The 26,528-nt window shown below is 39.4% G+C and overlaps 1 protein-coding gene and 1 long non-coding RNA gene across 8 annotated transcripts in view; one reads left to right on the top strand and one right to left on the bottom strand.

Moving 5' to 3' along the window:
• The window catches only part of LOC118599471, a 73,972-nt gene extending 51,240 nt beyond the window's left edge, over positions 1–22,732 (bottom strand). The window contains exons 1-3 of one of the 5 annotated variants that reach the window (XR_004948851.1): positions 21,855–22,730; positions 3,504–3,626; positions 2,475–3,300 (exon numbers count right to left, since the gene is read on the bottom strand). This is a non-coding gene — a long non-coding RNA (uncharacterized LOC118599471). Of the gene's footprint in view, positions 1–2,474; positions 3,301–3,503; positions 3,627–21,854 lie in introns of those variants that run through there. The other 4 variants (XR_004948852.1, XR_004948850.1, XR_004948849.1 and 1 more) reach the window with 4 other exon arrangements.
• Positions 1–26,528, top strand: part of lhfpl2a (LHFPL tetraspan subfamily member 2a) — a 47,402-nt gene that overhangs the window by 2,871 nt on the left and 18,003 nt on the right. The window contains exons 1-2 of one of the 3 annotated variants that reach the window (XM_036214628.1): positions 5,316–5,451; positions 17,199–17,277. The exons of 1 other annotated variant lie outside the window; for it this stretch is intronic. The gene's annotated coding sequence lies outside the window, so the exon portion shown is untranslated. Of the gene's footprint in view, positions 1–5,315; positions 5,452–17,198; positions 17,278–26,528 lie in introns of those variants that run through there. One more of the 3 variants, XM_024298740.2, reaches the window with a different exon arrangement.

The following is a 26,528-nucleotide window of genomic DNA, read 5'->3' as shown; positions in this document are numbered from 1 at the left end:
AAAACTCTCCATCAATCCCCCTGACCAATCATCTCCCTCTAGGCATTCTGGGTAGTGTAGTTCAATCCTGTTTTAGTGCTGTTTTGATTGCAGTTAATTGTCAAAAAATACAGTATATTTTAATACTTTTACAGGTCCTTTTTAATTGTTTCTGATTGAAATCATGAGTAATTGCTTTCCTGTAATTCAAGAGATGTCTCGTGTATAATGAAAATAAAAAAAAAAGTTAACAGGAATTAAAGATATGTGACTTTCTATGTGGGACTTTTCTAAAGAACTGATTCCAAACTGCCTTCACTTCTCTAAATAATCTCTGATTGCTCTTTATTCGTTTTTTAAATACATTTTCAAATAATGTCTGACGTTAACTTTTGGATTTAATCATAAATCGTTTATATTAGATTAGAATTCACACAAGTTTTGAAAACTGAACTATTTTTGTCCAGTCTGGTAACTATAGAAAAGCTCAACAGGAGGATGACTCAATTTCCCAAAATGAAATGAACCAGACATGAATTTTATTGTGATGACCTTTTGCATGAGTTGTCTTTGTTCTGAGACGGCCAATTCCAAACCCCCCACACCCCACTAAAAAAATCTTTAAAGAAAAAAATTGTCCTCCCAGCCAGTCATGCACACTGATCAGATTAAGCAGCACTGGAGCTAATCACATTTTTTTCTCCTGGTGCCATTCCCTTTTCCCCCAGTCGCATTTTTTTTTCTTTAGGCCTTCGACATCCTCCGGACCTCCCTCTGGTTCCCGGAGATGAGGCTTCCCTGGGGGTAGATTTGCTTCCGGCAGAAAAGCTGCCCACTGTTTACTGTAAAATCAGCATTGCTGGGGTCCTCACAATAACAAAGCCCTCATCCTACACCTGCCCGGAAAGAAAGGAATGAATGACTGGTGGGGGCAGACTTGGGGGTTGTTGGACTCTCCAGTCGGATGAAATGAGGAGAAGGAATCTCCAGTGGGGTTTTTGTTCATCTGTGGGGTCAATCTCAGGGGAAAAGACAGCAGAGCGGCGGTTGGTTCTGCAGCTGCACGGCCTTTAGCCTTCTAGTCCCTGAGCAACTGCAGACTCGTTATTAAGCTGGTTGTAATCAGGTTTCTGTCTCCAGTTTTCCTCTCCGCCTCCAATCCTTTGTCTTTACTGGCAGATGCCGTGTTGGACATGTTTGAATATTGATCAGGATGGAGACAGAGTCAGTCTGGGACTGAGAATCAAAGCTGTGGGATAACTGTAAAACCCTCAAAGACGGTCTTCATGTTAGCAAGAGATAAGCAGATATTTGCAGTTTGGCTCAAGTCTTTGAAAAAATCTGTAATGTGATGGTGCCACACTGTTGTGTTTCAAGGACAATAATGGCAGGGCACTTTGTTCCTTTGTGTAGTAGATAGGGTGTCGTTGTTGGAATTAGCATTTTGCATTCATACAGCCTACTTTATGGCTCAACTACCCCTACGACTAGATATGGGTCGTAGGGGTGAAAAATGGGCAAACCTTTACAGGGTACTTACAAAATATCAAGGATGTCGACCGCTAAGCTAGCTCGTAGAGCGTAAAGCTTATTTTATCTACGGGTATGCTGCGGGTGATAGTTGTAATAAACACTAATACAACACACAGGTAAGTGTAGGTTGAGATGCAGTCATGCCATGAACATTTTTATGTTTTTAAACTCACGTAAATCTTTGGAAGGGGCTGGTCCTCTCTACAACCACCCACGGGCCGGGACGACCCAAAAATCCACACATGTGGGTCAACCCCCTTTTTATGTTGAAAAAAACAAATCCGTTCTAGCTGGTGAAATTTCTCCTAATAGTAGTATTAGCATGCTAATGCTAACATGTATGTACAGTATTTTGCTAGTTGATATTTTGTTTGTATTTTACCCCCTTACTCAAAAACATTTTCATTATCGCCCATATTTTGTGGGAATAGTTCGAATATGTGGTGTTAAAGTTCAGCGCTTTGAGCTACTTTGTGCAATAAGGACTCTATAAATCCGTTGATTTGATCTCAGTGGATTATCAGATCCCCTCATGGAATCCATTTACATCCAAAAATAAAAAAAAGTCCAATCAAATAGTACCAGAGTCACTGTTGATGTCTTAATTATAACATACCATGATTCTCTTCAGCCTTTCAAAGTAAACTATATCCATATATATCGTTTTTTTATGGTATGGCCCCTTTAAACCAGGGGTGGGCAAACTACGGCCCGCGGGCCAAATGTGGCCCATTTACTTATGTAGTCTGGCCAACCAAACTGGAATAAATGATATAATTCTGGTGTGTCCTAGATGACATAACAAATACATTGACCTTTGTCTGTAGGTGCAGAAAGTTATTCTGCATTGATGTGCTGTTGGGATATATGTTGTTTTTCTGACGTTCATGTGTGTTTTTTGAGTTGGACAGGCTTATGTCGATTATTTGCGTTTTTCTCCAAGGGACATCAACCCATTGGTGCAATAGGCTCTAAAATGAGAGAAAAAGCCACACATTTTTGAAATGCAAAGACGAGTTTTCATCCAAATTCATCTCTTTGGTGGATTACAAAAACACTCCACAAATCTACTTTTGGTCCAGCCCTTCTGTCATGTTTTCGAGCCCCTTGTGGCCCACAAGTCTAAAAGTTTGCCCATCCTGTCTTAAACTGTTCTTGACGTCAGTTTTCCAATCTATCAAACTAGTTTGTGAGACAAAAATGATAACTTGGATATAAACATTCGATGATGTGTTTGTGAACGCCAGGTAAACCGTAGCTCAAACTTGACATTTAAACATTTAAATATATGTAAAACAGATTCAGTGTGATTAAATCCTAACTTATTTGATTATTTCCCCACATTTTTGCATTTTTCATTTGAAATATGGTTACATTAATAAAAATTATTAACACACTTGAAAACAGTAAGCGTGGTATAAACAAGTCTAACAAGGTGGTAGACTTTATTTACTGTAACTAAGGCTAACTTTACCCACATGCAGATACACACTCTAAAGAACACAAAGAGTAACTAGTAACAACACAAACCCGGTGTTAGCAGAGACATTCTGTGTTAATAATAGAATCCACGGAGCAGAAGACACATGTTTTCCTCTGAATTCAATCTTTCTTGAGGTATTTCTCCATCATAAATTAGAGCAAAACTCCAACCGACTCCCATAATCCCCTGTATCTGTGTCCAATTGTTGGGAAATTTACATAATCCTTTCCCACAGTTAAGCACTGCAATCGATGGTGCCATTCCATCTCCACACATGATGACTGCAGAGCTCAGAGGTGATTTGTCTTAACAAATACAACCACATAGAAATAGATTATGAGAATATTGCAGTAAACACTGCTGCATTATGAAACACATTTTTATGTCAGTATGTGAATAATACTTTGGATTCCACAAGTTTAACAGCTTGTTACGCAGAAATCTTTGGTTTATTGTGTATCTACTTTGACATTGTGGAATACTGGTCTGATATTTTCAAGATTCTTACCTTCTGCTGTGGTGGATTACAGTCGGACAATACGACAGGACGCACGTCTTTCCTGTTTGTACACCTGTTTCTCCTATTCAACAACAGGGTCGTCGCTTCTGCTTCCTCCAAGCAATTATTAACCTGAAGAAAAACAAATAAATCAATACATTCCAGTCTGAGCGTGTGAAAAAATATAGCTGAAGACGATTTGGCAAAAACTCTGAGGATTTTCAAATTAAAACTAACCTAAAACAAATGAGAACGGAGGGAAGCTGTTATTCATTTCTAAGTGACATAAATTAAGTCAGATTATCATGTTGTATTTATGTTAAGGAACAATAACAGCAGGGACACTCATGTTCTAAAATCAGCCCTCTTTAACTCCAAATCTCCTCTCATCATAGCAGCTAATTCTTTGGTTCAAGGTTTTTTTTAAACGTGTGGTCCACATCTCTCTGAGCCTTCGCACCTTAACTATAGGCCTGGTTGTCTTTGTTTGAGCTCTGGTTTAACCATCACTATGGAAGCAGTGTTTAGGTTTTGACTGGAAGATGCTGACTAGTCATTATCACCTCTGGCAGCCTGAATGCGGCACGTCCAGTAGCTATTACTGTGCCTGGTTGGGAAGTAGGTCAGCTGAGTCACAATGAATGTTTGTTTGCTTCAACTGTTACCTGATTACTCTGCATTTTACTGCCAGACAAAACTTCTGTTGAAATCTTTCAAACTTTGTTTCTTGGTTTAAAGTAGTCCAAAGAAGTAGTCCAACAAGCTTACAAAATGTATAAATTTGTGGTAATTAAACTGTTGCGATGTTAGCAGCAAGAGGAATGGAGGTTAGATTCACACATGCAGGAGACTGTCTGGGTAGTCGTTACAGATCGGGTAGAGACAGCTGGTTTTAAATTTTGTTTTATCAGTTTTTCATTAACTTAAAGACATAAGGATCAGTTACGGTTTTCCAAGATAAAGTATTAGCATCCTAATACTAACATTAAGAGAAATTAGCATAATTCTGCTAACATCAGAGTTATAAAGCCAGTGTCCTACCTGATCTGTAATCTGATTGGTACACTGTTTAAGCGAAATGCGTCTGCTTACAGAGAGAGTCTCTCTTAAGATGTAAACGATAATAATTACCTCTTAAAATGTCTACAATAATGAAAACGTTTATTTTGACAAAAACACAAATGGATTGTAAAGTAGGCAAAGCTGTAAGGAAATGCTAACTGAAGCTAATCTTTTATATTTTCATTTGTTTTTAAAATAATGAATTAAAAGTCTTAAAATCTTGGAAAAACAAATGTACAAAATATATGAATTATGGGAGCTAAGCTAATTCAAACTTCTTAATTGTCGCAATTTTGGGAACAAGAGGAAGCAATGTAAGATATGCGCTTGTACTTGGGGAAATTAGCATTAGCATGCTACTACTAACATATACATATTAATATTTAGCTAGTTGATTTGTGAATTTTTAATTAACTTAATTACTTAAGCATTATCTCTGCATTTCGCTTTCCAGTTTCAAGTAAATACCAAAAAATCACGTTAGTAAAAATTTGGACTCAAAGGACCAGAAATAGCTTTCTGTTTCATCTGTTTTAAGCTCAACAAAGCTGCTGTGAAACTTTAAAAACCTTCATTCTGACGGTTTTCACTGCTGTTTGAGACGCAGGCGTCGATCTAACGCTCTGGAATCGATGAGCGGGGTGAGCACTGTCCAGGTGAAGGCAGCAGAGACGGTTGTGAGGTCAAGTTACAACATCTGTGGGTCTACAGTCATGCAAACAAAAAAAAAGTTTTTTGTCATTTTGTGTGTAAATTAAGTCAGGATTGGACTTCAAAGTAGATTAAAGCTGTGCCCTGAAGTTCCAGCCATCGTCCTGATATGAGTGGGCGGAGCTAAGTGCAGACTGGTTTCCCCGCCGCAGGCTCGTCATCGTCCTGTGTGATTGGATCTCAGGTATGATCTGTGACCGCATGGCTCAGGTTAAGCAAACATTACTGTCTGGGGTTCACAGTGGAGTCAGCTCAGTTTTCTAATTATAACTCATCACTGGAAAAGATTTTTTGGGGTTTGTTGCTTTTTTTAGGACACAGAAGGAGGCGTGTCTTTGTTTGCTGTTGCTGTTTGGGGCGGCTACGTGGTGTTTACCGTCTGAGGACAGAGGCGATTACGCTCAACGCATGAGAAAAGTTAGGACGGAGGAGGGAGGCGGAGACGGGGCAGAAATTAAAAACATGTTTCACAATAGATTAGGAAAGGGGAGCACAAAGGAGGAGAAAGGGAGACACGGAGAAAGAAAAGGTTAGGGCTTGTGTTTCGCAGTTAACCGGGAGGGTCCCGGGTCAGACATCTGTGATCCGTCTCCCAGGGGAGCGCGGCCCCCGCCGGGGTCCTGACTTCCCTCTGACAGCCCCATTATCTGCCCCGCAGATCACTCACTCCGAGGGGTCCCCCTTTTTTTAAATAGCTGACTCTGACCTCCATCCATTCATCTGCCATCTGTCCGTTTATCTGTCAGGCAGACAGTTTCCACCAAAACAGACGCATTCTTTCCTTCTGTCGTCCTCTCTAAATGGACACTTTTTTAAATTAAACTTAACGTTTATAATAAAACAAAAATATTCACGCGGGTGAAACCATCTTTACATCAGGTCAGACACTTTAAATGGTTCAGGACTGCCTATGATAGCTTAGTGGAGTCAGCCTCTGCTGAAGTCACCTGATTGGTCCGTAGCAACCATTCCTCATTTATGTGAGGCTGGCCGTCATGCCTGGGCGTTTCTGTGTCTATATAGTCCAAATGTTCTAATTTACCTTAGCAACCAAAGTTTAAAGCAAAAAAGTTGCAACCTTGTTAGCAAAAAGCAGTTTTAAGATTATACGGGATTTGTTAATTGAGGTCATCAAGAAAATTGTATTTACCTCTAAGTCAAGATTTGAGAGATTCACAACATTTAATTTGAAATGAAGGACATCTTTGGATGATATTATGAACTAGAATGGTGTGAGGAATCTGAAAGGGCTTCTGGATAAAAGCATGTCCGAAAAAAACCCAACATACAATATTTCCGTTTTATAAATTATCTGATTCTGAACGGTTTGCTAAACTACCAGATTCTTTCTTCCACGTCCGCCAACGACTTATTCTTCACATCATAACGTTCACGTGTCTTAAATACACCCTCTATCTTTCTAAAGCGGCTACACTGACTGCCAAATTAAAAGCCTCAAGCTAAAAAAAGTTAGGAAAATTTGAAAGTCTTTGTAAAGTTTCTTTCAGCAAGGAAACAAAAGAAGAACCTTAAAGACTTCAAAATCACAGCATTTAACAGACAAAACCATTCTAGTGGAAATATGGATTTATGGTGACAGTTGTTCCCACACACCAACCACGCTTTACATAACATACAGCAACCGACTCTCTAATGTTACAACAACACTGCCAATAAAACTGCTTATGCTTATTATTTTATTTAGAAAATACCCGTTTATATGACTGAATCGAATTGGATGCCGACTTCGGCCTCGTATAGCCATGAAAATATCTTCATGATAATGAAATACTAAAATGTTGGGGACTATTAACCGTATCTGACAATCTGGTGAACCAAACAGGAAGTACCAGCTGGCTCCCAGAAGCCCAAATCCCATAGACTTCTAAAGAGAAGTTAACAGCTATCACTCAGTCATTCTATTTGTCAGAATAACCATTTTCCTTTTTTAATATGTTTTTGATAATCTTTTATTTTTCAGGATATTTTTCTGTAGATTAAGTTAATCAAACTATAATCTGACCAGTTCAGAACAATCACCACTAACGGATGACCTCTGACTCCACCAGGACAGCGTCCATATTGCAAAAATAAATATATCAAATATTTTGGCACGGTGAAACACCTTTTGCATCACTTTTTGATGCTTTGGGCGTCCCCAACTTGTTGTTTTTTGACATGCTGGCTCTTCCCATGAAATCACAGGTCTCCAACCTCCAAGCCGCTAACTGGAAACAAACCAAGCCCATCACAAAAGATGAGTCCAAGAGCGGTTCCTAGTCTCAGACCAGAGTCCACTTGAGTGTATTCAGACTGAAAATTTGTTTGAGGTTATTGAGGGAAACAAACTCTGGTTCACATTAAAAGAAACAAAGGAGAATACACCATTAAAATGAAACTCTTTCAGCATTATGAATGAGGGGGAGTATTTTACTTTTATTTATCATCATTCAAATGAAAAAAACTTGATTATAGTTCCCCTAAACTGATCGTCATTACACTAAATACCACAAAGTTTTAGGGAAAAACTGGAACTGGAAAACTGCCCATCTGCACCAAGTGGAGCTGGTTTGCGCTCACCCTGATCGTGTAGCCGGTTAACCCCGGCTCGGGTTGGTTAAGCTCATTAAAGACGTTTTGCGACCGCCGTCCCGTCAGATTCCAGGCGGTTGATGACCTGTCAAACCGAGAGGGAGCTTCTATCACTGCTGGTTCACAGGTTAAGAGGCGAGCTCCACAAGTTGATGGTGCTTCGTCTTTCAGGCATAACACAATTTGGCGAACATGAGCTGAAAGGGAGGGGGGCGGGGGTGAACCTGAACTCTGACCATTATGTCTGTCAGCGCGTCTTGGAGAGATCAGCCTCGCTTTCAATCTAGAGAAATGATCCACGTGAAGAGGGTGCTTTTTTACACCTGTCTGCTGCCAAACACAGACTCTGGTGGACACTGAAGCACATCAACAGCCTCATGGACTCACAGCGCTGGTTATAAGTCAGGATTTATGTTTTTTTTTTTTTTCTTTCTTTCACTGGCAGAACGATGTATCTGCAGCTGTCTGCTTTGCTTCACACTGAGTTTACAGACTAATCACCCCGCCGCCAGGTGACGTCACACGTGTGCAGATGGGCTTTACAGCCTGGACACACACATGAATGCATGAATGTGTGTGTGTGCATACTAAAGGAAATTGGATAGAGTGTGGATAATTGTTGCATTAGTGCAGAGTGTGTAATCAGCATGAGCCTGAGGGGGTTAAACGCATCTTTTGTTTTCACTTTACAGGCTCAGAGCTGTGTTAATGGCTGAGCTTCTGCTGCTGTGTTAAGTGTTTCTTTTTTCTGTGGAAGTGGAGGGTGGTCTGAGGAAAGAGTGTGGTGGGGGGCATAAAGCATTTCTGCATTTCATTAATGGTGTTTTTAATGCAGAAAAGTGTGAAGTTTGTTGGGGTTTTTGAGTTGTGCTTTAGAATTTATGTCAAAGTGTCTCAGATGATCAACATCAGTTCAGTTTTCCTGTTTGGCCTCATTCCACCAATTAATGACTCAAAATTGCTAATTGATCAAATTGTCACATTTTTACATACTTTTGCATATGAGGCAAAAACATAATTTTCCCTTTAAAGTCCCAGTCTAACTATATATTTTGTAAAATCGTTTAGCCAAAATCAAAAGCCCTGTGTAAGGCTAAATCCGAATTCTTCCCCTCTCCCTACGCCTACATTATGCCTCCAAACAGAATAATAGAAAAGTAGTCTTCAAATTTGGATGTTACTAACCCGCAATGACATCATCAATACTTCTGCATTAGCACATAGCTGCCAGGGCATGGCAAATACACGACAACATCAGTTTTAAGGCTTTATGAAGTCATGCTAAAGCAAAAGGTCATTACTAACATTTAGATGTAAACATCTGTGGTTCACAGACCTCACTCAGTGCGAAGTATTGTTTGGGCCACTCTGCCTGCATTACTGAGCGTTTCTATCTTCTGTTTCTGACCCTGCTTTATCTCTGTTTGCTGCCTGCCCTGACCCTCGCCTGGACTCTGACAACTCTAGTCTCTTCTTGGATGATCCCATGCTTGTGATTGACCTCTGCCCGTCTGACCCTGATTTAGCTTTGTGGACTTTTAGTTTTTGTCTTAACTAATAAACCTGCTGCATGTGGAACCAGCTGCCTGCCCGTTTGTGACAAGAGGACCCTAAAGTGTCCCTTTATGGGGACTCATGCTATTTCTGATCAGCACTAATGGTTTTTGTCATTTAGGCCTGAGATTCATCCAGTAAAGGGTCATATTTTGGCCACATCTATGTGCGATTTCTAAAAATAAGCATTTGACAACAAATGTCTATATAAATCAATTCATACCAATATATACATCTAATGGTACCTACACACGTGGAATCAAGAACATGCTAAACTGGCATTTTTGAACGAACTTTTAGCATAAGGCGCTAACCCGATACCAACCCATGTACTCTCAGTTGGAAGAGCAAGAAGTCAAAATGGTGCAAATCTCGTGAGTCTTTCTTCAGCCTTTTTTTCCCGATATACAAAAGTATTCAATGGTCGCATGTTTTGTATGTACAAAAAGCAATTTTAAAGCCCCATTTTTATAGAGGCCAACAGCCAAAAAAAACTGGATTTAGGGTTTGGTTACCTGTTAAAAACCTGTATAGTGACACAATAGTTTTAACGTGAAAACTCAAAAGGCACATTTACACGCTTCAACGTAGACTTCTCACTGGAAGTGGCGCGTTTCCGAGCTTGGTGTAAACGTACTATAAGAGCTTGAAGAGCTTCATGGGATGAGTCTAAAAACGGTTTGTTGTTTCACATGTTATGTAAGTGAATATTTGTCCTCTTATTTACCATTGATGTTTTATTCTGGCCTCAAATCTGAAGATAAAGTTTGTAGAGAACGTGGATTCCTCTGGAAACGCTTTTTGTTTTCGAGCCATTTTACAACTGTTAAAACATGAATTATGACTTTAGTGTGCACATGTGCAGATGCATCTTTGAAATATGGACATAAACCAACATTGTTTCTGACTTTGCTGTGCTGTCAGTGGACATTATGGCGCTTAAGCCCAAAGCGGAAGCTGCAGAGGCTTCAGAGATCCAGCACTTCTCCCTCTTCACTTTGAAGAGCTCCTGGCATGGCTTTCAAAGCTCTTATTTCTTGTGCTGGCTCCTAAAATAATGTGTGGTAAATGTAATACAGCTGTTCAACTGTGCGGCAACATGCACTTCTGATTATTCCCAACAACAACTGTTTTTATGCGCCTTTTTTTACGGGTTGAAGGCTTTCTTTGAACATTCCTTTTGCACATGTGATGGAAGTAGTTTTTATGAACGAGAGACAAGCTGGGGGAAAAAAATGCCTTTTTTTTTTTTTTTTACCCAAAAATAGCAAAATGAATTACATTTATGAAATAAAATTACAGAGGATTAGGCGCCAAAACAGAGTCAGTTAAGGCTTGTTTAAACTGAGCAGTCCAGTCGGTATTTTGAGTGTTACCATGACTGCACCTCTTGGAAGCCCCTACCGGTTGTAGGGCCACTATTTGGGTGGAGCCGCTGTAGCCACCCGTTGATTGGCAGAAAGTGACAACGACATTAGAAAGTGCCAATAAAGCTCTATTTAAGGGTGTATTCAGACTGGACATATTTGGTCCGCTTAAAGTGAACCAGAGTTGGTTTCCTTGATAAAGCGGAACAAAGTTTCAGTCTGAAGAACTGAATCGTGGTCCTGGACAAGGAACCGCTCTCGGACCCATCTATCAAGGTGTTCTCGGCTTGTTTCCAATCGGATTGAGCTTCGGTTTGCTCTAAGATTCCTCAGTCTGAAAACTATCCTCTCCGAGATTGAAAGAACTCAACCAACCTAACTGGCCAATGACTGAAGAGATCTTGACCCGCCCCTGTAGATGCTAACCAATGACTGAAGAGATCTTGACCCGCCCCAGTGACTCTTGGCCAATGACTGAAGAGATCTGGACCCACCCCCGTAACTGCCAGCCAATGACTGCAAAGATCTTGACCCGCCGCTGTAGATGCTAACCAATGACTGAAGAGATCTTGACCCGCCGCTGTAGATGCTAACCAATGACTGCAAAGATCTTGACCCGCCCCAGTAACTCCTGGCCAATGACTGAAGAGATCTGGACCCGCCCCCGTAACTGCCAGCCAATGACTGAAGAGATCTTGACACCCCCCTGTAGATGCTAACCAATGACTGAAGAGATCTGGACCCGCCCCAGTAACTGCCAACCAATGACTGAAGAGATCTGGACCCGCCCCCGTAACTGCCAACCAATGACTGAAGAGATCTGGACCCACCCCCGTAAATGCCGACCAATGACTGAAGAGATTTTGACGCGCCCCCGTAACTGCTGGCCAATGAAGAGTTTTGGTTTTGTTTTCCAGTCTTCGTAGGAAACAGAACTCTCTGGTAGATACCAGTTTGAATACAGACCACATAAAGTCTTCAGGACTCGATCCAGAACAAACAAGTGGACTCGATCTGAACCAAAGGACTTTCCGAGTTTGAAAACACTCTAAGCTAATGTTTCTAATGCCGTATTCTTCTTAGCCGCAATCTTCTTTCAAACAACATGAAATTCCTCTTATACACGATGTACAAAAAGTTGCTGTCTACACCATGCAAGTCCGTGAAACAAACCGCTCAGTGGAAGCGAGGCTTCAGGTGTAACATGACAGCAAATTTAACTTAAAATTGAAATCAAACTGACTTAATTTAGGCAAAAAAACAAAATAAACTGACCTACAGACATCATGAGGGTTTAGCACATCACACCATTCACATCAATGGGAGGAAACTACACAAAACCACAATCAAAACAAATTTAATTTTAGTAAAATCACTTTTTAATGGACACCCTGGAGCTAAAGTATTCACCTAAACACACAGAGAAAACCCCAAATAACGTCTATTTGGAATGGAGATTAACAGATAACATTTAATGTCATTAGTAATCATTTTAACCCGTAAATGAGTGTGGTAGGGCTATTTGAAGTTTATAGGGAGCATAAAATGGTCCACGATGTTGATCAGAACATGTTGTATTATTCTTATATAGGTAGTCCTTTTTCTCTGATGAATCGCAGCCCACTTGTGCCTCTTTAATATAACTCCCCCCAGTTCCTAAAGCCCTTAAAGGCTACAAGAAAGACCCTTTTGTGGTGGGGCTGGCTGAAGAGAACATACTTACATTCTCCACATGAGAGCCGTCCCCCCCTCCAGCTGTGGAGGGGCTCAGCAGCTGAACTGCACACACTGGCATGTAACACTGCTTCCACTGAGAGGCATTACCAAGTTTAAAAACACATCGGGGCATTTTTTGGCTCGACTTCAGACGGCAAAAATAGTGGTTGGATTGTAACACTCGGGGGGGAAAATCCTCTCAGCTGTGACTGTTTGGAGAATGCCCAACGAGGATTTACACTGCCGGGGTTCCCCTGAGGACGAAGGAAAACTGAAGAGGAGAACAGTTGACTTTATTCTTCATATAAATGTTACAGCTTTCATGTTTTATGGTGTTCGTCAACAAAGCCTGACTCTAAGTCACCAACCACAGCACATGGAGGCTTCATGGCTGAACTTTCCAACTCCCCGCTCTGTAGTTTATTCTGTAGAGAAAGCCCCGGACTCCATCATGTATTATTACACGGTCTTATGGTACGATTGAGCCTGTTTCTCTTTTGTTCTTGTGGTTGATTTCAGTGTGAATGAGATATTTCTGTTTGTGTTTTCTAATGGGAGCGTTTCATAAAATCAAGGGAAGGCTTTTGCTTGTGTCAAAGTCAAGGCCCGGGGGCCTCCAGGTAATTATATTCGGCCCTCCAGATCATTTTATTTTATTGTTATTAATGACCCGATGTTATCTTGCACTTATTTCTAACTTTTCACACAATATATTTTTATGGAGAGTAAAATATTGAAAGTTATTTAAGGTTTAAGTTGATTTATTCTGTAATAATATTGCTGATTCTTTATTCTTTATATTTATGTTAAAAAGTTATGGTGTCAAAGTTATAAAAATTGGTATTCTGTTAGCTTTTTGGACTATTTTGGCATTTATTAAGATTTTTTAGGCTATTGTGGAGTTTAGCTAATATTTCAGCTTCATGCTTTGGCTAATTTAGGCTTTTCTTTTTAAGTTTATTTAGGCTGTTTTGGAGTTAGGCTAATATTTACACGCTGTACTGGCTAATTTTTTTTTTTTAATATATTTTAAAGTTTAGCTATTTTTTCAACAACATGCTAGCTGTTTTGGCTAACCTACCTTTTTTTTCTTAGTTTTTTAGGCTAAATTGGCATTTAGTGTTTTCAGCTATTAACCTCAACTTAATCTATCAGCTTCAGTGTTTTCAGTTTGAGTTTTTTTAACTATCAATTTCAGCATCTTCAGCCGCTAAATTCAGCTTCCAGCATTCACACTAACATTATTGCAGGTACTGCTATATATCTAGTTCATAATTATGTTAAAAAATTATGGTTTAAAATTTAAAAAAAATGTCTTTTTGGAGTGTTCAGTAAGTTTTTCTCCAGTTTGCTCGCAACCTAAGGTGTGTTTTGGATTTTGGCCCCTCGTGTGATTAACTTTTGACACCCCTACTTAATCTGAACATTCTTGTAATAGATTTACAATTAAGTATTAGGGCCACCAAAAAAGTATATTTATTAGTTTAAAGTTGAAAAGTGAAAAACATACAAAATTTATGACTTTTTTCTCGTAAATTTCTGAGATTAGGACAAAAACAAAAGTAATATTTCGAGATTAAAGTCGTAATGTACATAGAGGTCCAGCTAGTGAAGCAACACACTGACTTCTTGTACAAATCAATTCGATCAAACTGTCTTTGAAAGCTGAATGTTAATTAATAAAGTTGATTTAGGATTTAGTTGTTTTTATTGATAAGTGGCTTGCAGGATCTCTGCAGTTCTTATTGATGAAGCCATCAATATCTTTACAACTGTCTACTTCCAACCGTTTCTTCCTCCACTAAAGACAAGTCTGTGTTTTCCTTCTGAAGGCCTAATTTTTGGCATAATCTTTTCAATGTCCTTATGCTAATAATAACCTTAATTTTAATTTTTTGTTGCCAAAAGTTTCAGAATTTACAGAAAAAATATTCACAAAATGCTCTAAATATTTCATATTCGAGCACGGCTCAGATAAACGGATAACTTTGGTGTTTTTCTTGTTCATTTAATACTTTTTTAAACCTAAATGTGTCTTATTTTCATGACATTTAAAGTAATAAATTGACAACTTTAAAACATATAAATGTAGAGCTGGGCTAATAAAATCGACTAATCAATTTGAAATAATTTAAGCTTAATAGATCAATAATTGATTCATAAAACTATAGATTGATTTAGCAATAACTTAAAGTCTGTTAGCTTGATGCTAACTTTTAATGACATTTCCCATAGGACTGCTAATGCTAAATGAACATTTTTATAAACAAATAGACATGAATTTTCCAAACTCTTGAAGAAATATTTTTTAAAGTAACTATTTATGGTGTAAAGCCCATTTTTTTGCTAATTCTTTGCTTATTTTACTAATAAATTTTACAATATGTGAACTGTATCAGATTAATATAAATATATTCAAAACATACAGTTGATTAATAATGTATTTCTATACAAATGTGTATAAATGTGTAAACTCAAAATAGAATTGAGTCGATTTAAATTGAAAGAATGGAAGTTTTTCTGTGAGGTTGATGCAAAATGCAGCAAATTTTGGGGGTAAAAAAGCTAAATAGATCCAACACATCGATCAGATATATTTAAGTCAGCTTAGGAAGTGTAAATATTTACAGTCTGTAATTCAGTGGAGTCTCAGTGGACCTCAAGGCCGCTCTCGGGGTCACTGGCTGATTAAGTGCACAGGCAGTCAAATACTGTGCTTGAGTGCTCCTGGTCTAATCCGGTGCCTTCATGCTGTGTTAGCATTTCCATGCTCCCTTATTGGCTTGATCGTTAACCAAGCTGCTTCCTCTGGACATCATTCATTAGAAAACCTCTGCGGAGTAAGTGAAAAGGAAGAGGGTCAGCACTTAAGTAATTATCTGCAGCTCGTTAGATGAGATTAACCCGAATTTAGTTCCGTCGAGAATAACTAGTTTGACTGTCAGCAGAAACGATGGCGATTCTGAGCCCAAAAAGGGTGATTGAATACATTTTTATGGATGTGTTACTACCTTGATGAAGAAAAAGCCAGTCATTGTTGAAACGTTTTAATAAACGTGGCTCTAGACCTGTACCCCGCCTTCACCCACCAACCCTGTGACCCAAAGGGATTACCAGGTTTAGAAAATGATGGAGAGATCAATCGGTGACTCTAAATCGTCCAAATTTTAGACTTTGGGTTTTGCACAGATGTAAGTCTGACCGTGTGTGGTTATATGGGTCTGTATTGCCCTGTGATGGACTGACTATCCATCCAAGTACAGTACTGCACCTTCGCCCAACGAAAGCTGGGATAGGCTCCAGCAACCCAGACTTCGTAAAACAGTTGGGTAGATTAGGGCTGGGCGAAATAGAATTTTTTAAATAACATGATATAGTTTTATCATATCAGGCGATAATGATAATATCACGATATAAATCAAATAACTTTGAGGCTCATAAGAGAAATGCAGGTTATTTAGATTTAAATATTTATTTCATAGTAACAATTTAATCTTATTGTATTTCTTCGCCATGTTTTCAGGGCCAGTCAGTCAAAATATTGTCCGACTTGAGACCAGTCCGTAATTACATATAAGCGACACTCGGAACAGGTCGTTAGCATCATAGCGTAGTAGCATTAGTGTCTAACATTAAAAAAATTAAATTTTTTATTAATTTATCTTCCAGTTCTGACTGGATTCAGTTAAAAATTACCACATGTTCTGCTTTTTTTAAGCCAAACTAAACTCTACACAGAGGAAGTGACTGCAGAGGTGTTGCGTGCGTTTATTTACCTCGTGTGCAGACGGTAGAGAAGGATAGGACGACAGAAATTCACCAAAAGAAGAGCTAATAAACATGACTAAGTTTACGCAAAAGTTTAGTCACAATGTGGCGACTAACGCTCTGACTTTTACTCAACAAAGAGGAGAAAATGCTGCAACTGGTGAGTGTTAATTTTGGACCCTTCAAAATAAAAGTCTATTGCCATAGACTCATTTTCCTATCAAGAAAAAGTTGTATTGCAATAAATATCGTTTTTATCTTATGGAAGTCAGAACTTCCAGTTGGGTTTGGTCCATTCAGCTCCAGCTCAGTCATAGCTAGGTGATTGTTTTCTGTAGGACGTGTCAAAGTCGAGCCCCGGGGGCCGGATCCGGCCCTCAAGATCATTTTATTTTTATTAATCACCTGATGTTATCTTGCACTTTTTTTCTAACTTGTATCATTTTGACAAAATATATTTTTATGGAGAGTAAAATATTGGAAGTTATTTAAGCTTGATTTATTCTGGATTAATATTCATGCCTGTTTTTATTCATAGTAATGTCAAAAAGTTTTAAAAATTCTGTTTTAGTGTGTTCAATAAATATTTATCCCTCAGGTCACAAAATGAAACAATTGTCTAAAGCCTTTTTTCTCTTTTAAAAAATGTGTTTAGGCTCCTCAGGTTTGCTCGTTTCACGACTTGCAGCTCTGACAGCGGGATCCTAACAAGGCCGGCCGACATCAGCGTGTCTCCTCATTTTTATGAACATGTGAAACAGTTTAGGTTTCTTCTGCTGCAGCTGCCCCGTCGTCTCACATTTTAGACGGAAAATCCCAATAAGCACGGAGAAGCGGATGCTCATTACTGCTCGGGAGCAAACGATGACTGAACCATTGCCCTCTGGAGACGGTGTGTTTTTGTCATTCAGACCTTTCTGCTTTTCCCTTCCAGGTTGTGCAGCGCCGAGCCAGGAGTCTGACTTCATCTGGAGAAGCTTTGTCTGAGTCCAGATCGGCGTTACACTCAGAAGGTTGGTGTTTGTCTTTCGATTCCCTGTACACCGTTCAATCCACTGACACATGACTCCCGAATAAAGAAAAGAACAAACGTTCACACGGCTTCCTGCTTTTCTTGTGATGATATAAATACGGTTGAGCTTCCAAGTGGAAAAAGCAGCTGTACCACTGAACTCGCTGCTCCTAGCAGGTGTTACCCAACAATGGACCCTTTAGACAACTAGACAACCCTCATGCTCCGTGCACAGTGATCACAAAATCTCTGGAGCCTCGAAAAAAGTAAAATAAGTAAAAAGAGATAACACTGCTACAGTGACCAGGTTTGGATGCAAACTCACAGATCAATGTTCCTCTGAATCATGAAGGACATGGAAAACTTCATTTCAGAGTTTTGTTATGGAGACTCAGTAAAAAGTGTTTTTTTAACCCATAAATCTTAATCGGTGCGATACGATACGGTCTGGTGTTTTGAGATGTAAAATGGACCCATTAAACAGTACAGAACCGTACCACTCGGGGGCCCTATTGGTTGTAGGTCCGGTTGGGGCGGAGTCGCTGTAGTCACCTGCTGATTAGCAGAAAGTGATGACGACGCTCGTTTAAGCTAAAGTTTCCAGCGTTTGTAAGTCTTCTTTCAAACATTAAATTCTTGTTATACACGATGTAAAAAAGTAAAGCAAGAAAAAAAATGAGAGGCTGGATAACCTCCATTGTTGCTTTTCTAGTCATCGCTCTACAATGATGCGATGCGCCGTGAAAACAAACCGCTCAGTGGAAACGAGTCTTCATGGAAGCTTGCCATTTCAATTTAGGATTCTTACATTAAAAGTGAATTTAAAAGACTTATTCTGACACTAAACTAAAAGGTGCCATTGGATTTGAATGCCATACAATACCACAATGTGTTTCTCCTCCGCACAGCGGGATTCACCGTCCCGGTAGAGGGGTGCGTAGCTTTAAGTCCCTGTCCCTTCCCTTCTAAAACAAAAAAAATGATTACCACTAAAATCTAAATCTCCTACAATTGGATGGGATGGAAGAAACTGTAGAGGTAGGGGAAGAATTCAGATTTGAAGTGTTTGCTATGACCTGTCACCAACAGACTACCCATAATAAAAACGTGTTCTACGATCTTGACTTTTTATGTGCGCCCCGTACAGATTTACCCATTTTTCAGCTGCATACAGCCGCATCTACTCTCTAACCTGTCCAGTTTTACGCAGAGGTCACTGTCGTCGCCATTCTGGAGCCACGTTTTTGTGAACGCCTCTTAGGAGATCAGATCTCCCGTTTAGCTAATAAGCGGGGAGTACAAAGACGGTATTAAAAACATTCTTATCACTCGGTTTTGCTCCATCTCTCTCAGCAGGATGGGGGCCTTTTTAAGAGGAGAAATGCTTATCAGCTGCAGTCAAAGGATTGTAGAGAAAAGTCTGTCTCCAGCTGATTTCAACCCTTATCACCCAATGGAAACGCTCATTTAGATAAGTAAAAATAGAATATTTAATTTAACTTGAAGATGCAAAAACTGGAATACATATTTATGCACCCAAGTGAAACAAAATCATTGCAATTTCTAAGGATACATCCTTTTGTAGGGCTGTTTTTAATTTAAAAACTGATTTTATTGGAATATTTAAATGTTGAAACCATTTTGTTATGATGATTTCTGCATTGAAAAAGTCCTAACTATATTTAAAAAAGTTTTTATCCCTTAGAAAAGTATTTTATTAGTCCAGATTGCTAGACCTACTAATGGAGCCGCGTCTTCATAGCTGTGAGGTTCACCCCTTTTTTTGTTTTTCCACAACATGAAATCTGCCCTGTATATTTATCCGAGGAAGTAGGAAGCGGGGTTGTTGGGGCATGTTTTTTCAAATATGGAGGAAAACAATGGAGCAGGAGATACTGAGCGGGAGATACTGAGCAGGGCCACCTGGAAAGGTCATTGGAGTGGAAAGCCCCCGCTAAAATAATAAACAAAATAAGAGTTTGTCACCGCAGTCCTAAAAAAGGGAGAGAGCTTCTCTTCCTGTTATCTCGTTCTACTGATTCTTGTTAAACACGTCCGGTTCAGGCGTTTAAGTTCTTCTTTTGGTGAGGGCTAAAGTCAAAGGGTCGTGTTTGTGAGGATGTCTCCAAGTGAAAGTCTTTCGTTTTTCCACTCCCCTGAAACCAGCTCAACAATCGTCCTTCTAAGTTTTCCATATCTTCTTTCTTTCCTCTGCTTTTCTTTTCTCCTCCCTCATTTGTCCTCCTGGCTGCCAACAATTGTGTGTTTTGTTTAGTCAGGATAAAAACACTTGATCCCCTTTCTATCCACAACTCAACGTGCTGCCAGTGCGACTCGACTCTGTTTTACTTTTCCACACAGTATCAGGTTGATCTCGGAGTGCCCACAACAGCGTTCCCACCCCCCAGGGGCGTTTGCGTATCGTCGCCAGAGAGGTCTCAGTTTGCAGGGGGAGTTGTTTTGTTCCATAGTGGGAACTTTTGCTCGGAGCGGGGGGTTTCAGCGACTTTAGGTTTAAGCTTCACTCATCTTATGCACAGAACACAAAGGGCCAAATACTGACGGCTTCCTTAAATATATGCAACTGAAAACAGGATTTTAGGTGGAGTGACTTTGTCTGCAACAGTCCCTCAACCCCAGGCCACACTGAGGGGTAAGGTGGGGCAACGTTAGGGGGGTAAACAATATGGAAATGGTGTAAGGCCCGAGGGAAAGCTTTCTGGTAAATAAAAGGATTGTCAAGGCTCTCTGGTCTATCAGCAACTGTAACCCCTTAAAGTAATATTCCACGAGATGAAGTCAGGCTCAAGTAAACAAATTCCTGTATTTATTATACTAATCAGATCCTGAGGTATTTGTATTAAAAAAAACTTTTTTTGTCAATTAAGAATTTCTAACCAAGTTAAAATGACTCCAAATTGACGTCAATACTATGAGCTCAAAAGCCAACAAATATCATGGCCAGCTAGTTAGCAGACAAAGACTAAATATATTTATATTTTTGTAAAGATGCTACTTAGCTACGTAACTCGCAGAAGCTAATAAAGTTTTTTTTTTTATTATTATTCTAGCTGACATAGCAAGGGCTTTGTCGGAATTTCTTCCCTAACTGCTACTTTATTTTAAAAGCAATTCAGACACTAGCTCACGACTGTTTTTAACAGCAAATATGATGTCACCGATTTCACAAAGTGAAAATGTAATCAATCTGAGCATTTTACTAAATCTATTTATGAATCCACTGAGTTCGGAAGATGAAAACATTCATTGTTTATTTAAGAATTACTTTTAAACATGTTTTTTTCTACAAAAATAGTTCAAATTCAATGGTCAAAATTTTCCCATCTAGTTAGCATTGTTGCTAACTTGTTTGTCGGGAGACTTCTGGGAAATTTTTATGGCACTTTATTTTGGAATTGTAGATTCGGACAGCACTACAAAATGGCGAACCCACTTTATAGCGGGCTATATAGTGCGTAATGAAGGCATTCGGACATAGCCAAGAATAAAAAATAAAATGATTCCAAAGAAAGCATTTAGCCAGAAAGTTAGCAAACTGGAAAACTAACTGCTGTAGTTTAGATGACTCTCAAGCTAACAAAGATTTGAAAAAAAAATCTTATTACTATTACTAAAAATCTTATTTGCCTGTTAACAAACAAAGACAAAAATAAGAAAATGATTATTCACGTGTAATTTTTTAAAAATGTGCGTTCAGTACTGAACTTTTTCCTTGGCTGCTCGAACCAAGAGGAAAGGTTAAGCTTAGGATTAAACAAGAAAATAGTTCTTCAGTGCGGCTGCACTTAAAATACATGCAGTATTACATGTGGCCAACATGATTTTCTGTCATTTTTTTGCTGGTCATATGAACATCAGCCCCAAAATTAACTGATTTCAAAGAGAGCTAGCAAAACTGGTAACTAGTTAGCTCCAGCTAGATACCTGCAGGCTAACAAAGGCTTGACCCAAAAAGTAAATAAATAATTTAGCAAAACAAGTCTGCTAACAAAGTAAGACAAAACTAACTCATTCCAAAGGAAGCATTTAGCCAGCAAGTTAGCTAACTAGCATGTTAAATAGTTAGCTCCAGATAGATAACTCATGTTCTAACAAAAGTTAGGAAAAAAAGTAGCTAATTTGCCTGCTAATAGCCAGCTAACTAGTTGGTCAGCTTCAATTAGAAAACTCACAAGCTAACAAAGTTTAGCAAATTATACAGCTAATTTGTCTGCTAATAAACTAAACAAACTGATTCCAAAGGAAGCATTTAGCCAGCCAGTTAGCTAACTAGCATGTTAAATAGTTAGCTCCAGATAGATAACCTATGTTCTAACAAAAGTTAGGGAAAAAGTAGCTAATTTGACAGCTAATTTGTCTGCTAACAAACTAAGAAAAAAATAGAATGATTCAAAGAGAAGTTAGTTTGCCAAATAGCAAGCTGTCTAACTGAACTCACATGCTAACTAGTAAAAAAGTAACAGAAATATACATTAGAATACAGGATGGGCAACTAATGTCAAGACACAAAACAGAAAAAATGGCACAAATGAGGAAAATTAAAGCAAAGAAACTTACTAGAAAATCAAGGATATTTGTGTCCTGAAGTCCTCTTGATCTTCTCCTTCTGCTCGTCTTTCCACTATGGGGTTGAGTTTTCAGCAGGTGATCTCCTCTGGAACTCTTCACCACATGACCTCTGCTCCATAACCTATCAATCAGGGTTTAAATCAAGGCTTACATTTTAGGTTTTTAACACCTAAATAAAAACAAACCCTAAGTCTTATCTTTTATGAGCATCTTTATATATATATATATATTTGCACAACCAGTTTTTAGTGGATCTCTGGCTGAATTGTTATTGTCCATTCTTTACATTTTTCATGCTTCACTATTTTTCTTTTGGTATGTATTCTGTGTGCTAGCATACATAAGCCAAAAATAATTTACCCTACTTTTTTTTTCTTTTTTTTACCTCCATTATCACAAGAAAAAAAAAAAAAGTTTTGTCGTGATAACGAATTAATTCTTTAGCGTCCCTCTCTCAATTTTCCACACTACTATCTACTATCTGTAGCAAAATAATAAAACATTTTAAAAAGTAGGTTAGGCCGTTTTTGGCTTATTATCTACTAAAAAATTTATTATGTCTTTGCTTGGTACCTCCATCTACAAATACTTTATAGCTAAAATGCTTTGGAATACTGTATAAAATATTAGCTTAACATTGTGATGCTGGATGTGTATGGAGTTTTAGTATTTTTTAATGAGCTTTTTAGTTGTTTAAAATCATAATAATACAGTTTTAGTTGCATTGAGAAAAAGCTTAAATTTGGTAAACAGAAGAATTGAACATTGAATGTTGCAAATGTCTGGTTTAAACTCTTGTTTGAAGTGGAGGCTCTCACAGGACCTTTGTTTTTGGTTTCCACATCACAAACAGTAGTCAGTGTTGCCCTGTTGTTATGGCTCCACCATCATGGATGTTATCTGTGCCGTGTTGCTGCTCCTGAGCCTCTTTAACCTCTGCTTAGGCAGCCCTGGCTTATGTTTAGCTGCTAAGAGATACTCTACAGATCAGAATCGGAGCGAGAGACCAAAACAACTTTACTGAAGGAACTTCAGAGAGTGATCGCATCACAAAAGCCAGAGAGTCCACTCCCCGGCCGCTTGGCCACCCACTTGGAGGCCCGGCTTTGATATGTCGGATGGTTTTTGTTTTCCATCACCTTCTCATTTGAGTTGGTCACTCTGAGAAGATGAAGGATTGTTGACCTTCTGGAGAAGTGCTCCAGGCTGACAGGCTGTGGGTCAGATTGCATAAACAGATGTTTTCAGGGGGAAAATTGTGACCGTTCATTCTCTGATCAAAGAGATCGCCACGCTTTTGTGTGACTTCATCCACATGTTGAGTCTTTTTTTTTTCCAGTCTTCCCCCTTCTTTTCCACTTCAGTTCCTTTTCCTCTCGGTCGCCGTCGTCGTCACCTCTCCGGCTGACATGTTTACCTCCACACCTCTGGCAGGTGTACTCCCAGCAGACCACAAACTGAAGGTCTGCGCGGCGCTCACGCTCAAACGCCACTGCTTCCTTTTTTCCTTGCCACTTTGTTTCCCACGCTCCCGTCTTACCTTGAGTTCATTGCAGGAATTTCCTTGCTTTCAACACGTCCGTGTGTTTATGCTTCATCAGTTCTAACCCTTAAAGTCAATAAATGAGCAAAAATGCTGCAGAGATAAACATTTTTTTTTACTTTATATATGTTTATTGACAGCACCGGTCCTGATCTACTTCTTTATTCATGGAATTCCCCACATACTTAAAGGAAACATGTCTATTAATTTGACATGTCTGTTAATTTAAATCCAAATTACAATCATGTGATTTAAGCTCACCATGCCATGCCCACAGCTTGTTTTTTCCACCAGTCATTTTCCACCCCCACCCCCCCGGGGTGAACAGTGACGCAGCACAGGCCGGCCCGGGCTGCAATTGAAAACACGTGGAGATAAAAACCTCAATGAAATATCTGAGGCACGTCTGGGAGCCGTGTTGACACGAGCCAAAATGAGGCATCGGGTTACTCCGTTTTTATTTTTTCTCTCCCAACTTATTCTCTGAGGCTTTGTCAAAATAATATCTGGGTCACAACTCAATTGTTAAGTTGCTTTAATACAGTATTTTACTTTGCATGTTACTTAAACTCTGAATTTAAGAGGGGAAAAAAGAAATACATGTCTATGCGTATATATATTAAACTAAAATTAGTCATAATTTGATAGGAAATTTTTAAAAAAAGATGTCTTAAATTGTAAAAACTTTCTTTTATTTTATTTTTTTAGTTGTGTTATGTTAATTCCTTATGGAAAACAACCCCAAAGCGGTATTTTGATCCATTCATGCATCTCTGAGCATCCCTCTAAGACAGGGGTGGGTAAACTACGGCCCAGGGGGCAAGCTATTTAATCTGGCCTGCAAAAACTTGAAGAAATTCTATTGATAATCATTCAATGTGTGTTTTTGTTAGATTTGTTGTTTTTCAGACGGGCATTTTCCCAATTATTCCAACAGCACATGAACGCAGCATCTATTTAAGTTTGTGTTTTTCGCTGAGGGACATCATCACATTGCTGGCACCAAAGAGAAAAAAAAGTCACAGTTTTGAAATAAAAACTAAAATTTTCTGTTTTAAGATGTATTAATTTTAAATCTTTTCTTTTATGAGGCAAATCTGCTAAACACACCACACATCTGCTCCTGGTTCGATCCTTTTGTCAAACTTTATAACCCTTTGTGGCCCACAAAATAAAAGGTTTGCCCACCCCTGCCAATCAAAACGAGTGGGTTCTCACATTGTGACATCACAAAGTGGGGAACAGCCCCTTCCAGGAAGACTGCACTGTTCCACACACCCACTTTCTCCTTGGATTTAACACTTGTATATGCACAATATGAACATCTATCCTTGCAAAAGTTCCGATGTTGCTTGTTTTCGTTGGCGAAACTCGACGCACTGCTCATACCGGCGCTAGGATGACGTCATGAAGTCAAGTAGCAAAAGGCGGAGCCTCAGAGATTGACTCCTCACGAACATAACTCATAAAAATGTGTTCTTTAGTTTGCCAAAGGCAATATTTGATCATATATATAGATTTAGTTTACTCTGAAAGGCTTAGTAAAGCATGATATAGGCCTTTTAAGGTTTATCTTACCCCATTTGTTTGTTGTTTTAGTTGGTTCTTTTAATATATTGTCATACAACATAGAAAGCTGGCAGAACCTGAGACGAACTGGAGAACAGTCAGTGGTTGTTTTGTTGAGTAGCAGCATTTTTGAGATATTCTCGACATTTTAGTGAGAGTGTGTGGCTTTAAGTGGCCCATTAACCTTTCAACCACACATTTCACAACCACAGCAGAAGAATGAGTCACCCAGGGTTATAAAAAAGGTCAACAGTGAAGTCTCAGCTGCAAGCGTCTTCATTCGAGGAGTTGACTGTCCCAGTCTGATCAGACAGACGTCCTCCACAGGAGGGTTTCTGCGGTGCGCTCAAGGGCCCGACTGACCTATCGGCTCCCCGTCCAGTTTGCACCAGCCCCTTTTTCCATCCCCATATGGAAGTCATTTGTGAGCAAACACAACCGTCAGTCAAAGCTGACTTCACCGTTGGCAGAGCGCGTTCAGTGCTGCTGTAAGCAATCCTGGGACGCTTAGCTCACTCCAGCCGCAGAGGCGGCGTTTACTGGACCATCTGCTCCGCCGGGCGAGCTGGATCCCGGTTTGCTGCAGTTCTCGTTGCGGTTATTAGCGACAGAAACCAGACGAAGGGCACGTCTACTACTGCAAAATACTTTTTGGAGGGCTAAAAGAGGTAAACAGTTACAGAAGTTTATGGTGTAAACATGGATGGGGCTGAAATAGAACTATACTAACAGTGTACTTTTCATTTACTTCAAGCTTTCAATCAGTACTCAGTTTTTTGCAAGACTTGCATGTGAAATTATTTATGAATTTAGTTTTTATTTTCCCAAATACACAATATTTCAGCACTATGGGAAAAAAGTGTTGAATTCTTTAATTTTTTTCTGTTAAAAATGATCAGAATTCCACTTTTTAAATAACAACAATGGCAAATTTGAAAGAAATGTATTTGTCTCAGTACATAAATCGGTATAAAGAATAAAGGAATTGCTACATCGAGATTCCACCTTCTGAAAGAGCGCCATCTACAGCCCTAAAGACAGTATTACAACAAATATGTGTTTTTACTGCCCTTGGACTTTTGATGTAGTGAAGGACATCCCAGTATTGTCCTACAGTCAGGTAAACAGTGAGACACAAATCATTTTTAGGGTTCACAAACTTTCTCATAAAACTTTTAACGCCAGACGTTTATTTACAGCGTTGATGTTTTTGATTGGTGGCAGTCCAGTGGCTGGCAGGTGGCAGGAAGGCAGCAGCACTATAAGTGACTGATAGGAAGGTTTTTAAAAAATCCCCAAAATCATCAGATGATTAACCGATAGTAGACTGCCGCCTTCCAGTCTCCCTCCTGCCATCTTCCTTCCACCCTCCTGCCATCTTCCACCCACCCTCCTGCCATTTTCCAGCCACCCTCCTGCTGCCTTCCACCCACCCTCCTGCTGCCATCCTTCCACCCTCCTGCCATCTTCCAGGCACCCTCCTGCCATCTTCCAGCCACCCTCCTGCCACCCTCCTGCCATCTTCCAGCACCCTCCTGTCGTCTTCCTTC

The sequence above is a fragment of the Oryzias melastigma genome, linkage group LG12 (genome assembly GCF_002922805.2).
Source record: "Oryzias melastigma strain HK-1 linkage group LG12, ASM292280v2, whole genome shotgun sequence".
Lineage (NCBI taxonomy): Eukaryota > Metazoa > Chordata > Actinopteri > Beloniformes > Adrianichthyidae > Oryzias > Oryzias melastigma.
This window is presented reverse-complemented; position numbering and strand designations above follow the sequence as displayed.